This window comes from Pongo pygmaeus, chromosome 6 (genome assembly GCF_028885625.2).
Source record: "Pongo pygmaeus isolate AG05252 chromosome 6, NHGRI_mPonPyg2-v2.0_pri, whole genome shotgun sequence".
Classification (NCBI taxonomy): domain Eukaryota; kingdom Metazoa; phylum Chordata; class Mammalia; order Primates; family Hominidae; genus Pongo; species Pongo pygmaeus.
The window spans coordinates 22,183,419-22,197,856 of NC_072379.2; the positions used below are offsets into that span (position 1 = coordinate 22,183,419).

General features: G+C 43.6%; 2 long non-coding RNA genes across 3 annotated transcripts in view; both read left to right on the forward strand.

Moving 5' to 3' along the window:
* LOC134739928 (uncharacterized) overlaps positions 1-14,438 on the forward strand; it is a 118,611-nt gene that overhangs the window by 28,299 nt on the left and 75,874 nt on the right. The window lies entirely within an intron of this gene.
* On the forward strand, positions 1,238-4,954 carry LOC134739929 (uncharacterized). The gene is made up of 2 exons (XR_010127086.1): positions 1,238-4,423; positions 4,619-4,954. It is a non-coding gene; the product is annotated as an uncharacterized LOC134739929 (long non-coding RNA).

Genomic DNA, 14,438 nt, shown 5'->3' on the forward strand with positions numbered 1-14,438 from the left:
CATGTGGCTTCCACACAGCATCATGAAGCTCCGATCACCATTCCCATGAATAGTGTCTTAAATGCTCTGTCCTGGGCTGTCAGCCAAGAGGCTGAACTCCTCTCACCGAGTCCACTCAGTGTGGTGTCTGCTGCCATATGTCGAGCCACCCTGTTCATTAATCACATCTCCTGAAAAGTCTCTTAATTACATTATGTTCACAATTCATAAAACATAATTAAAATACGTAAATCCATTATATTGATTTTTTTTTGAGACAGAGTCTCATTCTGTCACCCAGGCTGGAGTGCAGTGGCACAATCTCGGCTCACTGCAACCTCTGCCCTCCCGGGTTCAAGCGATTCCCCTGCCTCACCCTCCCGAGTAGCTGGGACTACAGGCCACCATGCCTGGCCAACTTTTTTTTGTACTTTAGTAGAGACAGGGTTTCACCATGTTGGCCAGGATGGTCTCGATCTCCTGACCTCGTGATCCACCCGCCTCGGCCTTCCAAAGTGCTGGGATTACAGGCATGAGCCACTGTGCTTGGCCATTCACTGTATTCTTTAATGAGCGCTTGGAGACCTCAAAATTTTAAATTAGATATAAAATTGATGTGGACTTAATACTATTGGTTACTCACAGTAATAAATCACCTTCAGTTTGGATCAAGACAGCATCCCTCCTAAAGGCGTTTTATGGTTGTTTTTTTTTTTGTTTTTTTTGCATTTCCTACAACGGTTTGAAATTACATGCAATCTTTTAAGGATAGCATTCCCTATCTTGCTGTCACTTGACAACATGGGCAGCAGCAGCAATAACTGATGTTTGCCTGGTGCTCTAAAGCCAGTGGAGATTTTGTATGAAACATTTTCTCATTTATGCTCCAGCAGTATTTTTGTTTTCATTTCAACATAAATATACTGATTTTTCATTCTCATGGAAAATATCGGAAGCATCACTGCAACCTGTCTCTTTTTTCCCCCCCTCTCATTCCTTAGTCACATTTCATCCTTCCAGTCACACAAGTCAATTACGATTAGCCACACACACACCCTGTTGTTACCTGCCTCCACGTCTCTGTGAGGGGTTGTCTGTCTTTCTGCACTGGGTGTCTTTCTCTCACCTGTCTGCAGAATTTCCAGGGATTTATCTTGACCAGCTCAGGGATCTCCTTATTTAACCCACCCTGGCAGTATTAGATGCTTTGTCTTAAGGCATGCAGCACCACTCTGCTTTTTTTTTTTTTTTTTTTTTTGAGATGGAGTCTCGCTCTGTCACCCAGGCTGGAATGCAGTGGTGAGATCTCGGCTCACTGCAACCTCCGCCTCTCGGGTTCAAGCGATTCTCCTGCCTCAGCCTCCCAAGTAGCTGGGACAACAGGCATGCACCACCATGCCTGGCTAATTTTTGTATTTTTAGTAGTGACAGGGTTTCACCGCACTGGGCAGGCTGGTCTCGAATTCCTGACCTCGTGATCCACCCACCTCTGCCTCCCAAAGTGCTGGGATTACAGGCATGAGCCACCGTGCCCAGCCTGCTATTTGGTTTTCTGTTTCTGCATTAATTCACTTAGGATAATAGCTTCCAACTGCATTCATATTGCTGCAAAAAAGCAAACAAACAAAAAAAAAACACAATTTCATTCTTTTTATGGCTGCGTAGTATTCTATGGTGTATATATACCACATTTTCTTTATCCAACCCACTATTGGTGGGCACCTGAGTTGATTCCATGTCTTTGCTATTGTGAACACTGCTGTGATAAGCATATGAGTGGAGGTGTCCTTAACATTCTAATTTTCCCCTTGGGCCTGAGTTTTCTATCCTATCAAATAAAGTAATCATACTGAGTTTATAAGAATCCTCCAAGAACTGGCATTTACTTGCTTTTCTCTCTGTGGACATATCAAAAAGGGGGTAATGCAATGAAGACACAGAAGATGGGATGAGCCCACCTCCTTCTGGGTATTGGGAAGACTTTATGGAAGCTGTAGCACTGTAGACAGGGGCTAATGAAGGATTTTAGCAGAAAACCAAGACAAAGGTGAATGTTTCTGCATGAAGAGAGGTGACGTGACATCTAGATTCCTATCCAGATATGCAAGTCCATGATCCTGGGTTTCTATGGATACTTTGGAAGCAAGTAAACCAGAATCCTTAAACCAATGCTCCCAGAACTTACTGTGGCTAAGAAGTCAGTGGGTGACAATTACATCATTTCCGTCACTCAACATCTCCAGCCTCAGTCACACCTGAGTCCCACTCTCAGCATTGAGAGGCAAAGGGAGGTTGCTTCTTAAGCATCAATGAATTTAACTTGCAGTATAGGGACCTGGAATCAGAAAAGCCTCCTGACTGTGGAATTTAGTTCACTTGACATTTGGTAAGTGTTTAACAAATTACTATGATATAATAATTACTTGCCTGTAGAATTTCACTTTCTGGAAACTTATAAAAATGAGTGAAGTGTTCACCTGTGTAAAATGGGGTAGGAGGAGTCGTCCTGTCTGCAGGCTGGGCAGTGGATCTTTTATACTCCAGAGCAGGGTTCTTAAAATGTAATCCTTGAGCCAGCAGTCTTGTCACCTGGGAAAATACAAATTCTCAGCTCCACCCTAGACCTACTGAGTCAGGCTCTCTGAATTGGCGCCCAGCCATCTGTTTTAACAAGCCCTCCGAGTGACTCCGATGCTTGCTCAGGTTTGGGAATCACTGCTCTAGAGTTCTCTTTACTATGTACATTGGTGAATTATACTTGATGCACTCAGAAAAGAAAGGGAGAGAGGGAGGGAAAGAGTGAAATGGAGAGATGAGGTGGAGAAGGAGAACTGAAACCACCTTAGCAAAACTGTGACTGAGACAGTGAAATAGATCTAACTTAACCAACTCCATCTTGCTTCTAACCTCCAAGCTGTCCTTGTCCATATCTGGGTGTAGGTTGAACTAACTTTGGGAGAAACTTAGCTTATAGTTTAAAACAAAGATGATAACAATCCTTTCCCAAAGCAGACCTCCATGCCTGGGGACTAGAATGCCTTTGTAGGACTAACATTAGCCACAAAATTAGAAATTATGGTTTAGGAGTCATGCAGCTAGAAGCTACAAGATTCTGACCCTCCCTAAACTGCTCCTAATACCACTGCTTGAGATATATTTTGCAGACCCTTCACTTGATGGATCAGCTGGCACCACCCAGATCACCTGATTTGTGGCCCCCAGGAACTGACTCAACACAAAAAGACAACTTTGACTCCCTTTGATTTCACCCCTGACCAGTCAGCACTCCTGGCTCACTGGCTTCCCCCGTCCGCTAATAGTACTTAAAAACTCTAATCCCCAGAGTTTTTGGGGAGACTGATTTGAGTAATAACAAAAACTCTGGTCTCCTGCACAGCCGACTCTGCGTGAATTACTCTTTCTCCATTGCAATTCCTGTCTTTATAAATCAGCCCTGTCTAGGCAGCAGGCAAGGTGAACCCATTGGATAGTTACAGAACCTCTTTTCATAAGGGGTTATGGGTTATTTTGTTGAGGGGCATGAAATGATTAATTAATCTTTAAATGTTATAAGAGATGGGAAATATAGGTAATTCTGTTGAGGAGCATTAAATGATTACCAAGATAAAAATGCATGGGTATTTGGGAGAATGAATGGAAGTTGGGAACAGAGATTGACTTATAAATGGTTCTCTTGGGAAGCTGAATGGTTCATACCAGGGAGACAGGCATTATTTTGTAAAATGCTTAGGCCCGGTCTGGCTACATTCTTCCTTTCCTTTCCTGAAATAGATAATGAGATAGTAGAGAAGAGAAGGATAAAGCAATTGTTCTTCTTGGTGGGCCCATCTGATCTTTATGAGGATAAGGGAAATGTCTTTTCCAAGGCCTGTAGATTCCAAAGGGTTTTTCAAAATATTCATTATACCAGGTAGCCATATTTGGGGGTGAAATTCTCTATGCTCCTTCAAGTCAATCTTTGTCAATTAAATATTTGAAAATAAAAATTTTTAAGAGATTCTATCACAACAGGTCTTTGTGGGTCTTGCCTCAGAAGCTGAGCCTGTTTCTTTGCAAACCCCTTGCTGGCTTTGCCCACAGCTGTGGTTCACTCTTGTTTCTACTGTATTTTGTTTCTTTGCTCCCAATGCAGTGAACCTGCCTCCCTGTCCAGTGACACCACCTTAATTGAGGTCACCATCATTCTCTCACCTGGGTTATTTCTAAAACCCTCTAACAGTTTTCCACTCCAACTCGACCTCTCTGTGTTTCTACCAGTGATCTTTCCACATGCAAAGGTGATGGTGTCATTGCCTGCTTAAAGCCCTGCAGAGCTTCCCACTCTTCCCACGATTGAGCCCAGACTCCTCACTGGCTGTGCAAAGACCTCCTGGCTCTGCTTGCTCTGGGAACATGTCTCTCCAAGCCTTGTGCTCCATCCACTGTGAGTCATTAGCATTTCTACAAATGCACTGTAATTTCTTCAGCCTTTGGACCCTGTGTATTCCACTCTCCTATCTTCAGCCAGATCAAAGTGCCGTGATGGGAGGAAATGTGTTCTAAGCAAACTCATGTTCATTCTCCAGCTCCCAAATCTGCATGTAGACATGAGACTAACTTATTTATTTATTGTGTTAAGAGACAGGATCTCACAACATTGTCCAGGGTGGACTCGAACTCCCAGGCTCAAGTGATCCTCCTGCCTCAGCCTCTCAAGAAGTTGGAACTACGGGTTCATGATGCCATGCCCTGCTAATCAACTTATTTATCTGGGCAATGAAATGTGTAAAACAACTGCATCTACCTTATGACTGCATATGAATTTCAGACGCATATGACTATCCAAGTCCACACAAGCCACAAACACATGCCAACAGCTAGTTATCCAAGGGTAAATTTCACAACCAGGAAACTGTTTGCTAACAACATGGAAACCACAGTTACAGTTGAAATAAATGCTAACGTTGAGTCTCAAGTTGTGGCACTCTGGAACAGTTAACTAGGAATATATTTTATTCATTACCCAAGTTTAGCTTCATTTACCTATTTTTTTTTTCCTGTTTTTACCTTTAAATTTAGCTCAACCTTACTGAAACTGCCTTTGCAAAAATTGTATCAGTTAGAAAATTACGGCAGTGAAGGAGATCTGGCCTGGCCAATTGTCACCTTGCCTTTGGCCTTCAGCCTTCTCTTAATCATTCCTGGATTTACACCAAGCTAACTTTGGGAGACAATGAGTTTATAGTTTAAATGATAATAGCCCTTGCCCAAAACTAAATCACCTTCATAAAGCCAGTGAGAGACCACCAGGCTAGGAAGGTGAGTGGAGCCTGATTTCTGCTAAGGTGTAGACATAAATGATTGCCAGCCGTTATTCCAGAGGTCACAAGATATGCAACCTCCCCAATTACTCCTGCAGATAACATTACTATTGCAGAACCTAAGATTGGCCTTTTGAGATATCTTCTCAGGTTTTTTTTTGCATTTCTGACTACAGATGGCTCCACCTGGACTCACCAACCCCAACCACTCCAGTGTCCCCTCCCGTAAGTGACTCTGTGTGCAGAAAGACCATTTTCTACCCCCCTATAATGATGCCTCCAACCAATCAACAGCAAGCACCCATTGCCTAGCCACCCCCAACACTTTCCCCAAACTACCTTGGAAAAACCCTAGCCTCCAAATGCTCAGAGAGATGGATCTGAGTAATAACTCAATTTTCCACGTGGAGTAGCCAGCCTTGCATCAGTTAAACTCTTTCTTTATTGCAAGGCTGTTGTTGGAGGCGTTTGAACCAGAGCAACTCCATCTTGAATAGAAGCTGGGTAACACGAGGCTGAGACCTACTGGGCTGCATTACCAGATGATTAAGGCATTCTAAGTCACAGGATGACATAGGAGGTCAGCACAAGATACAGGTCATAAAGACCTTGCTGATAAAACAGGTTGCAGTAAAGAAGCCGGCCAAAACCCACCAAAACCAAGATGGCCACAAGAGTGACCTCTGGTCATCCACTGCTACACTCCCAACAGTGCCATGACAGCTTACAAATGCCATGGCAACATCAAGAAGTTACCCATATAATCTAAAAGGAGGAGGTATGAATAATCCACCCCTTGTTTAGCATATCATCAAGAAATAACCATAAAAATGGGTAACCAGCAGCCCTCCAGTCTGCTGTCTCTATGGAATAGCCATTTTTTATTCCTTTACTTTCCTAACAAACTTGCTTTCACTTTACTCTATGGACTTGCCCTGAATTCTTTCTTGTGTGAGATCCAAGAACGCCCTCTTGGTGTCTGGATTGGTACCCCTTTGCTGTAACATTTTGGCTCAAGGACCACGCAGCCTTTTTCTAAACCCCATCTTCAAAGGCATCAGCTTAAAAAAAAAATGAGAGCAAGATGTGTTTTCTTACATCTAATTTCCTAAAACCGAAATGGCAAGTCAGGAAACAGTGAGGATCTTAAGACGTCCTCGACCACTGGACCTGGAAAGGAGCCCAGAGAGGACTGACGAGGCGGTTGTGAGGCCCTTCCTGGGAAGTGAGAAGCAGCCACTCGCCAGCTTCTCCCTGGAGCCCCAGCTTCTCCTCAGGTGGTAGGCAGCTCAGAGCTCACTCTCCATCTGTCTGTGTCCAGAACTTTCCTGGGTCTTGTCACTGGGTCTCTGACTTTGCCAACTCATAGTGGCACGTAGGCCCAGCACATCAACCCTGGTGAAATGCATTCAGATGTTGAGGGGAAGCATGTCTTAGCTTCAAGGAAACACGGGGAGCTCTTTATGCTCATGCTTGAAATGCTCACACAATTAAAATGCTTATGAAGAGATACATGCAGCTTGCATTGAAACATTAGAGATGGTTTTACCCTGGTCCTTTTCTTTTTTCTTTTTTAAATTTACATATTTATTTATTTATTTTTATAGAGACAGGTCTCCCTATGTTGCTCAGGCTGGTCTCGAACTCCTGGGCTCAAGGGATCCTTCTGCCTCGGCCTCCCAAAGTGTTAGGATTACAGGCGTGAGCCACCACATCTGGCCCTACCCTGGTTCTTTTTCCCCTCCCCTCCCATCCCTTCCCTTCCTTCTTTCTTCTTTCTCTCTCTCTCTCTCTTTCTCTTTTTCTTTTCTTTTCTTTCTTTCTTTCTTTTCTTTCTTTCTTTCTTTCTTTCTTTCTTTCTTTCTTTCTGTCTTTCTTTCTCTCTTTTCTTTCTTTCTCTCTCTTTTTCTCTCTCTCCTTTCTCTCTCTCTCTCTCTTTCTTTTTCATTTTTTATAGGGTCTTTTTCTGTTGCCCAGGATGGAGTTCAGTGCTATGATCATAGCTTACTGCACCCTCAAACTCCTGGGCTCAAGTGATTCTCCCTCCTCAGCCTCCCAAGTAGCAGGACTAAAAATGGGCATCACCATGCTGGGCAAATTTTTATTTTTTTGTAGAGATGTGTTGGTTATGTTGCCCATGTGGTCTCAAAACTCCTGGCCTCAAGCCGTCCTCCCTCCTTGACTTCCCAAAGTGCTGGGATTATAGATGTGAGCCACCATGCCCAGCCATGGCTCTTCATTAAAAAAAAAAAGAAGCCATGCAGATATGCCTGATTCTTGCAGAAGAAATCAACATGGACAAGCAGAAGGAATAAACATGTATTAATTTTTTACTAATCTTCCTTTTTTGAATGTAAATAGCTCCATTTTCCCACATCTCACTTTCCTAGTACCTTCTCCATGAAAGAAAAAAAATTACTTAAACATAATACAAGGAAGAAGATTACAGAGGATAAGAATGTAAACGGCTATCCCTTACTGAGAATTTATCAGGAATTTTGTAAAGCACAGTAAGTGAAATATTTTATCCCATTTAATCCCCACGAAGAGCCAGTGAAGTGTTTTCAAAACCAAATGAAGTAAGTGTGGCCTTGGAGGTTAAGTAACTCACCACGTTCATACCACTGTAAAAGAGGCTGAGCCCAGACTTGAACCAAGGTCTGCCTGACAATAACGGCCATGCATCTTGAGATAAGACAGAAGGCAGATGTTCAAGAATAAAGAGCATGTAAAAGCAAACAGGGAATAGCTTCTCTTTTTCCTTAAGGCAACACTCATACTTTCTGGTGTCTTTTAATTTTTTTTTTTTTTTTGAGATGGAGTCTCGCTCTATTACCCAGGCTGGAGTGCAATGGCTTGATGATCTCGGCTCACTGCAACCTCCACCTCCCGGGTTCAAATGATTCTCCTGCCTCAGCCTCCCGGGTAGCTGGGATTATAGGTGCGCACCACCATGCCCAGATAATTTTATTTTTCTAGACACAGTCTCGCTCTGTCACCCAGGCTGGAGTGCAGTGGTGCAATCTCTGCTCACTGTAACCTCCACCTCCCAGGTTCAAGCAATTCTCCTGCCTCAGCCTTTCAAGTAGCTGGGAATACAGGTGAGCGTCACCAGGCCCTGATAATTTTTTTTTTTTTTTTTTTGTATTTTTAGTAGAGATAGGGTTTTACCATGTTGGCTAGGCTGGTCTCAAACTCTTGACCTCGTGATCCACCTGCCTTAGGCTCCCAAAGTGCTGGGATTTACAGGCGTGAGCCACCACGCCCAGCCATGTCTTTTAATTTTTAATTTGTATGGGTACATAGCAGATGTATATATTAGGTTGGTGCAAAAGTAATGGCAAAAACTGTGATTATTTTTGCACCAATCTAATATTTCTGGGGTATCTGAAGTATTTTGACATAGGCATTGCAATATGTAATCATCACATCAGGGTGGATGGGGTATCCATCACCTCAAGTGTCTATCATTTCTTTGTGTTATACATATTCCAATTGTACTCTTTAAGTTATTTATTTATTTATTTTGAGATGGAGTCTCGCTCTGTCACCAGGCTGGAGTTCAGTGGTGGGATCTCAGTTCACTGCAACCTCCTCCTCCCGGGTTCAAGCAATTCTCCTCTCAGCCTCCTGAGTAGCTGGGACTACAGGCACGTGCCACCACACCCAGCTAATTTTTTTTTGTATTTTTAGTAGAGACAGGGTTTCACCATGTTGGCCCGGATGGTCTTGATCTCTTAACCTCGTGATCTGCCCGCTTTGGCCTCAAGTGCTAGGATTATAGGCGTGAGCCACTGCGCCCAGCCTAAGTTATTTTTTAATGTACAATAAGTTATTGTGGACTGCAGTCACTCTGTTGTGCTGTCAAATACTGGATCTTATTCATTCTAACTATATTTTTATATCCATTAACCAACCACACATCCCTACTACCACCCTCCCCTTCCCAGCTTATAACCATCCTTCTCCTCTCTATCTCCATGAGTTCAGTTGTTTTGTTTTGTTTTGAGATGGAGTCTTGCTCTGTCGCCCAGGCTGGAGTGCAGTGGCACGATCTCTGCTCACTGCAACCTCCGCCTCCCAGGTTCAAGCCATTCTCCTGTCTCAGCTTCCCAAATAGCTGGGATTACAGGCTCCCATCACCACTCCCAGCTAATTTTTTTGTATTTTTAGTAGAGACAGGGTTTCACCATGTTGACTAGGCTGTTCGCAAATTCCTGACCTTAAGTGATCCACCCACCTTGGCCTCTCAGTGCTGGGATTACAGGTGTGAGCCACTGTACCCGGCCCAATTGTTCTAATGTTTAGCTCCCACAAATGAATGATAATATACAAAGTTTGACTTTCTCTGCCTGGTTTATTTCACTTAAGATAATGACCTCCAGTTTCATTTGTGCCATTGCAAATAACAGGATCTCATTCTTTTTTATAGCTGAATAGTACTCCATTGTGTATATGTACCCCTCCCCACTTTTTTTGTCACCCAGGCTGGAGTGCAATGTCACAATCTCAGCTCACTGCAACCTCTGCCTCCCAAGCCATTCTCCTGCCTCAGCCTCCCAAGTAGCTGGGACTACAGTTGCCCACCACGACACCCAGATAATTGTATTTTTAGTAGAGACGGGGTTTCACCATGTTGCCCAAGCTGGTCTCAAACTCCTGACCTCAAGTGATCCACCTGCTTTGGCCTCCCAAAGTGCTGGGATTACAGGCGTGAACCACCACACCCAGCCCCATTTTCTTTAACCATTCATCTGTTGATGGACACTTGGGCTGCTTCCAAATCTTGGCCGTTGTGAACAGTGTTGCAATAAGCATGGAGTGCAGATACCTCTTCCACATACTGCTTTCCTTTCCTTTCCTTTCGGGTACATACCCAGCAGTAGGATGGCTTGGTCCGATGGTAGCTCTATTTTAAGTTTTTTGAGGAATCTCCATATCATCCTCCATAGTGTCTGTACTAGCTTACATGTGCTCTTATTTTATTTCTTTTTCCACAGTCACTCCAGGGTTCTGCAGCCTAGAGAGAAGAATCTCTGGCTCCCTGTTCACTCACATACTTGCCACCATTTCCCTGTCTCTGGAGTCAGATTACCCAGCCTGCCAGCCCCCAAGAGGGCTCCAGTAATGAAAGTGTCTGGAGGACAGATTGCCTGGGAACTGCCAGCCATTCACCACTGGCCCCACCATGCCCCTGGATAATTTCCTCCAGTTAGTGGAAATCTTTGCTGGCTATTGATTCTAGAAGATGCCAAGGCAAAGGGAACAAATACAGCCCAGTACTCACGCAACAAGGGAGAAGCACCACAGCCCCCTAACTCCTCCGTGGTCAATAGGTGGTCTGTGGGGACACACTGCTCTTTCCGGGTCTGCTCCTGGGTCCCAAGGGCATGGTCATTGCCTAGGAGCCCAGGGTTCCTCCTCACTTAGGTGCTTATCCTAGAGGATGCAGTCTGGGTTTTCCACAACAGTGGGACAATGGTAGTCCCCAGACAGAGCCCTGCAAAGTGCAATGAAGGGAGGTAGTTCCATCCATAATCCTCCAACAGGGAACAGATGAGCACGTTCCAACCTCCCCTGCCCCCACCTCCCTCCACCCTTCCCTTCCCTTTCCTCCTGCCCATTACTTTTGTTAACTGGGAAAAAAAATCACAGTTTATAAATGTCAAAAAAACTTTCTTTCTTTATTTCTTTTTTCTTTTTTTAAGATAGTCTCACTCTGTCACCCCAGCTGGAGTACAGTGTTGTGATCATAGTTCATTGCAGCCCCAAACCCCTGGGCTCAAGCAATCCTCCCACCTCAGCCTCCTGAGTAGCTGGGACTACAGGTGCATGCCACCACACCTGGATAATTTTTTTTTTTTTTTATTTTAAGTAGAGACAAGGTATTGCTATGTTGCCCAGGCTGGTCTCAAACTCCTGGGCTCAAGCAATCCTCCTGCCTCGGCCTCCGGGTGCTGAGATGAGATTACAGACACAAAGACTTTATTTCCAGTAAAGGGTTTCAGCCCACAAGGCGGCCATCCAGCAGGCTGGGAGGCACAGCCTCCAGCCAAGACCAGAAAGAGGCACATTGAAGGAGGAGGGGCTGAGGCAGGAACTTTATGATGAACAGTTTGGCTAAACGTACATATTCAACAAGTTACAGGAGGAGTTATGAATATTCATGGAGGTGGTCCTGACGCATGTATATTGAACCAAGCCCATGTAACATAATGACTCAGGTTCACTTTGGGGTGGAAACTTAACATTTCAATGTATGACAGGTTAGGTCCTGTATATGAAAAGGTCTTTTCAGGACACAAAAGCACTCAGTGTGCAGCCTCTGCAAACCGGCCAGAACCAGCCCGTGGTCAGTGGTCTTCTTATCTGGAGAAAGTTACTGAAATCAGGCACTTGTCCAATCAAAGCTGGAGTTATGGCTGGTGGAACAGGGGGTCAGTTAGTTAGTGTCTGTGAGCTGGATGAGTTGTAATTGTTTAAATATTGGTTATCTCTAGGGCAGTGATTGTTTAGCTGCTAGAGAAAAAGAAAAACCCTGTGGCGGTGAGAACATAATTTATTCTTCCAGTGTAGGGGTGCGTGACTTAACCCCGCCTGACACGACCTTAGATCCTGTTTACAATTTGGTATCTTATTGCCACAAAGAGTCTGTTCTGCTGGTCTCCTGGTCTCTATTTTAACATTAATGCCAATTAATTGTTGTGTCTGAACTGCAAAAGAACAGGGGTATTACGAGGCATGCCTGACCTCCCGTCATGGCTGGGAACTCAGTTTTTAAAATTTTTCTGTGGTCCCCTTGGCAAAGAGGAGGTCCGTTCAGTTGACAGTGAGCAGAAATTTAGGAATTTTTTTAGTTTACATTTTCGTTTTTGTTTTGTTTTGGTTTTCAGACAGGGTCTCACTCTGTCACCCAGGCTGGAGTGCAGTGGCGTGATCTTGGCTCACTACAACCTCCACCTCCCTGGTTCAAGCAATTCTTGTGCATCAGCCTCTGGAGCAGCTGGGATTACAGGTGCACACCACCACGCCTGGCTAAATTTTGTATTTTTAGTAGAGATGGGGTTTCACCATGTTGGTCAGGCTAGTCTCAAACCTCAAGTGATCTGCCCTCCTCGTCCTCCCAAAGTGCTGGGATTACAGGCATGAGCCACCACGCCTGGCCAGTTTACACTTTCTTTTCACAAATGTTAAATTAGATGTCTCACTCCTGTTTGGGCTGCTATAACAAAATGTCATAAACTGGGTGGCTTATAAACAACAGTTCTAGTTCTGGAGGCTGGCAGTCCGAGTTCAAGGTGCTGACAGATTCAGTGTCTGGCGAGGGCTGATTCGTCATAGACAGCTGTCTTTTCACCCTAACTTCAAATGGCAGAAGCAATGAGGGATCTCTTTGGGGCCTATTTTTAATGAGGGCACTAACTTCATTCTTCGGGGCTCCACCCTCATGACCTAATCACCTCCCAGAGGCCTCACTTCTAATACCATCACCTTGGGTGTTAGTATTTCAGCATGTGGGTTTTGGGGAGACATAAATATTCAGTCCATTGCCATTCTACTCCAAAAGTCATTTCTAGGAAAAGAAAGAATGAAAGACAGAAACAGAGAGAAAAAATGAAGGAAAGAAAAGAAGGAAGAAAAGAGAAAAGGAACACTCCCACCCTCTGCTTTGGAATAACATTTTGTTCATTTGCAGCTTTATTTACATTTAATTTAGCATATGGGCCAGTCACCGTGGCTCATGCCTGTAATCCCAGCACTTTGGGAGGCCAAGGCGGGTGGATCACTTGAGGTCACGGGTTCGAGACCAGACTGGCCAACATGGTGAAACCCTGTCTCTACTAAAAATACCAACAAAATCAGCCAGGCATGGTGGTGTGCACCTGTAATCCCAGCTACTTGGGAGGCCGAGGCAGGAGAATTGCTTGAACCCAGGAGGTAGAGGTTGCAGTGAGCCGACATCATGCCACTGCACTCCAGCCTTGGCGACAGAGCAAAACTCCATCTCTAACAAAACAAAACAAAATAAATAAAATTAATTTAGCATATATATTCATTAAGCATACATTCATTCGTAAAGTTTTCAGTTTAAATTTCCATATGATTAACTCTGCTCACAAACTTAAATTCTCTCATACATTGTATACTACATTTACAAATATTTCCCTTCAATTTTCAAGTACCTAGAGGAAGATTTACAAATCTAACAGGAAATGTCACTAGGTCCTTGAACAGTTCATAAATTCAGTCACTGAAAGCTTTAAATATAATAATTCAGAATCTTAAACATTCGATATAGTTTATAAAGAGCCTTGTTCTCTTAAATTGTTTATATTAAAATCACAAGTATAATCGCTTTTGTAAATTGACAAATAATAACTATATATTTATGGGGTACAATGTTTTGATGTCTTGATAGATGTGTACATTATGAAATAATTAGATCAAGACAATTAACATATCTATCACCTTACATACTTAACACTTTTGTGGTGACAACATTTAAAATCTACTCTTTCAACTATTGTGAAATATACCATATGTTATTATTAACTATAGTCCCCATATTGTGCAGCAGATCTCTAAAATGTATAGAATAACATTTTTAAATTATTCCACCACCTGCTGAAGTCTCTGAGTGCCTTGTAACCTGCAATGAATCATCACAGCGGTCCCCAAGCTTTTTGGCACCAGGGACTGGTTTCCCGGAAGACAATTTTTCCATGGACCGAGGGGAGGGGGATGGTTTGGGGATGATTCAAGCGCATTATATTTATTATACACTTTATTTCTATTATAATTTCATTGTAATATATAATAAAATAATTATACAACTCACCATCATGTAGAATCAGTGGGAACCCTGAGTTTGTTTTCCAGCAACTAGATGGTTCCATCTGGGGGTGATGGGAGACAGTGACAGATCATCAGGCATTAGATTCTCATAAGGACCGTGCAACCTAGATCCCTCCCATGCGCAGTTCACAATAGGGTTCCCACTTCTACGAGAATTTAATGCCACTACTGATCTGACAGGAGGCGGAGCTCAGGTGAGAATGCGAGTGATGAAAATACAAATGTAAATGCAGCTGTAAATACAGATGAAGCTTCACTCCCTCACCTGCCTCTCACCTCCTG